The sequence below is a fragment of the Pipistrellus hanaki genome (genome assembly GCF_964339955.1).
Source record: "Pipistrellus hanaki genome assembly, chromosome: 1".
In the NCBI taxonomy this organism is placed as follows: domain Eukaryota; kingdom Metazoa; phylum Chordata; class Mammalia; order Chiroptera; family Vespertilionidae; genus Pipistrellus; species Pipistrellus hanaki.
Window position 1 is genome coordinate 56,778,288 of NC_140503.1, and position 3,691 is coordinate 56,781,978.

The 3,691-nt window shown below is 42.3% G+C and overlaps 1 pseudogene across 1 annotated transcript; it reads right to left on the reverse strand.

The window, feature by feature from the left end:
* Window positions 1-213: 213 nt before the first annotated feature.
* On the reverse strand, window positions 214-651 carry LOC311630699 (ribosomal protein uL24-like; annotated as a pseudogene). The gene has a single exon. The product of its transcript is annotated as a ribosomal protein uL24-like (transcript).
* Window positions 652-3,691: the final 3,040 nt, after the last annotated feature.

Below are 3,691 nucleotides of genomic sequence, written 5' to 3' on the forward strand. Positions count from 1 at the left end.
GAGAGAGCTAGAGCCAGAAATGTTGATGAGAGAGAAACATCGACCAGCTGCCTCTTGCACACCCCCCACCGGGGATGTGCCCGCAACCAATGCACATGCCCCTGATCGGAATCGAACCTGGGACCCTTCAGTCCGCAGACTGATGCTCCACCACGGGGCCAAACCGGGTTAGGCCATTTTAAATTTTTAATGGAAGCTGTATATAAGATTACTTTATTTCTGCTTCTTCTCAGTTATTTCTTCCTTGTATTTTCCCCTTTTCCTTTTCTACTTGGTGAGATGTGGCTTTACGTTCAAGGACCTTTTTGTGGTCTTTGTCCAGTCTTAGTCTGTGATAACCACCTTGCTGGGGTGAATGCCCACATGAACTGTTGTACCATTAGCTTTCTCCCGTTGCACTCATTCAATGTAGATGGCGTATTTCTTCCTGTAAACCTGGACTACTTTGCCAATTTGCTGCCCTTTGTAATGTCCTTGAATAACCTGAACTGCATCATCCTTTCGGATGGGCATGGACCGAACATTGTACTTCTGTCTCAGCTCTTTGGAAAGAGGAGACGACATAATCTACCTTTGAATGTGGAAAGGTGCATTGAAATACCTTTCACAGTTCTTGCTCCAGTCAGAAGTCACAAAGGGATTGAACTTCATTTTGACCGCTGGCACTCCTACAATGGCCACAGAGGGAAGAGACCCACACACTCCAAAGGAACTTTTAAAATAATGTTTAAAAAATGTATCCCCTAAACGTATTATCTCATTTAAAAATCCATGTTATAATCTTTATTCACTATCTTTTTCCATTTCAGAATAGTATACATTTTTAAGCATTACATAAGAGATTGAGAATTTGGGTTTTAGAGTCATTTAGCTCTAGACAATTAAGTTCCTGGCTCTGTGACTTTGAGGGGTATGACTTTGGGCAAATTACTTAATATATATCCATTTTTTAAAAATCTATAAAATGGATATAATAATGCATTTCCTGCCTCCCAGGATGGTAAGAAATTAAGTGAAAAATGTACTCCGGGTATTACAGAGGCTTGATTTCCAGAAATGGCTCAAGTTGAATCATTGGTAGCTTTACTACCAGTTGTCAGTAATATTGGTGGGAGTAGGCTGACACTGATAAATGTGTTTGTTGAAGACTGAGGAATCAGAGCTGTGAGAAGATGTAGTTTTCAATTAACTTTGTCTCTGATTATTGGGTAACTTTGGGCCAAATGCTATTCTTTAATGAATGGGGGTACAGCACTTATTAAGATTAATGACTGTTACAGCTGATAGCCAGATGTTTACATAATTCCTTCTGTTTCAGAGCAAACATATTAGTACAAAGAGGTCGGATAATAAAATTAGGCAAATAAGTACAGTATTTTGAAAATGTATTCTGATTAGGCTAATATTAAAAATTAACATCAATTATCTAAATGAGGTAGTTTTTTACACGAGTGACTGGTGGAGGTGGCCTGCCATGGGAAAGCATGTTTCCAGCAAAATCACCAATGATGGAACTGTCCCCTGCAGAAGACAAAGAGTTAAATGTGTCTTTAAATAGCCTCTTGTATGAAAGGGCAAATCACTTCTTTTAGCTGAGGAAGGATAAAATGTTTTTGCTTTCCACATGTATTTATGTTCTATTTTAGCATCATAATTATTTTTGCAGCTGTCAGAATTTCACACAACATAATAGGAAAATAAATCTTAGTTCAGAATAGCCCAATACTTTCCAGAAGAGTCTAGTAAATAAAAACGCTGGTCGATCCAAGATGGCAGCTGAGTAAATGGAAGCTACACTCCCCTCCTCCAAAACCAAACTGAATTACAGCTAAAATATAGAACAATCAACATGAATAACCAACTGAAGACTAGCCAAAGAGGAGTCTTATAGCCAAGGACTTACAGAAGAACCCACAGTGAGACTGGTAGGAAGGACACATATATAAAAAAGGTGGGCCCAGCTCCCCTGAGTGGGAAGATTTCAGAGCGGTATCTCAGCTGGAGAGGTTCCCCCTGAAGAAGAGTTAGGTCTTAACTCTAAGCCAGGGTCCCCAGCCTGCAACACCAGAGCCAAAAAAGAGGCACCTATATAACATCTGATGTGAAAAGCAGCAGGGATTCTGTCTGCCAGGGAGAGACAAGAGTCTCCTAGAGACACCAGCACCCTCTTAAAGGGCCAAAGCACAAAATCTTGTTTGCAGCCACTCATCCTGGGCTCTGGAGGAGGGAAGGAGAAGCAGATTAGAGTCACATGAGGAGACACTTGGGATTGTGGTTCTGGGGAGAGAGCTGAAGAGACAGCCATCAGGATCCCTGTGCTGAATCCTTCTCTCACACTGCGGACCCCTTCTTTCTTGAGAGGAGCACTCCTCTTCTTATGGCATCATCCTGGGTAAATGCAATAGGCCCACCCTTTTTAAAAAATATGTATTTTTATTGATTTTAGAGAAGAAGAAGAAGAAGAAGAAGAGAGAGTAATGATAAGAGAGAATCATTGATTGGCAGCCTCCTGCATGCCCTCTACTGGAGATTGAGCCCACAATCATGGGCATGTGCCCTTGACTGGAATCGAACCTGGGACCCTCTGGTCCACAGGCTGAGCGACCAGGGCAATCCCCACCCTTTGGACTTCCAGTCACCTCAACCTGCTGAGCTTTCACCCTGCTGAGGAGCCAGCTGCCTGTGCCAGGGTGTAGAAGTCTGAGCAGACTCAGGGGGTGTGTGGCTTTAGGGCAGGGCCACTCCTCCCACTTTCCTTTGAACCTGACTGGTGCCTTCCCCTCACTGGAAATCTTCTAGCCCCACTTAATTGGCTCCAGGTGACCCCATCCTCTCACCTCCAAGTGGCCTGCCCTGTTGAGATTGGGTTCCTTGCAGAATCTGAGACAGACTGAGTTGTGTGGCTGTAGAATGAGGGCCATTTCCCTCTCACAAATCCAACCAGTGCAGTACCCTCCCTTCACTTGGCCAAATCTTGGGTTTATTTTTGCCTGATAAACTCTGTGTGAGTACCTAGAGAGTGGCAGCTGACTGGTATACCCTGGGACATTGTGTGAGTAGCCTCAGAACCACCATTAGCACCTGTTTGAACCCCTACCAATCTGGTGTACACCACTTGCCCCTACGTGGTGACTCACTGAGAACCTACCTCAAGCAATTCAAATACAACCACAGGATCTCTCAGTGACAACCACAGGCAGCTAGCAGGTGGAAGCAGGAAGGGGCCAATCTCATGGTAACAGAAGGGATTGACATGAAATATTTAAAGTGATGACCAGCAAGGTCCTACTAGCAAGACTACTTTACCCAGCAAGGCTATAGTTGAAAATTGAAGGAGAAATAAAGAATTTCCAAAACAAGAAGCTAAAAAGTTTGTTACTACAAAACCAGTATTACAATAAATGTTATAGGGTCTTTTTTAAGAAGACAAGGAAGAAGAAAAAAACAGAGGTACATAGTTAAAAAAACAACAACACAATAAATACATACCTATTGATAATCCCTGTAAATGTCTTAAATGCTCCTATCAAAAGTCAGAGGGTAGCAGAATTGATTAAAAAAAAATCCCACACCTATATATGTTGTCTACAAGAGACCCCTTCAGAACAGAAGATACACCGACTAAAAGTAAAGGGATGGAGAAAGATATTTTAAGCAAGAAGAAATGGAAAGAAAAAAAAAGTTGGGGTGA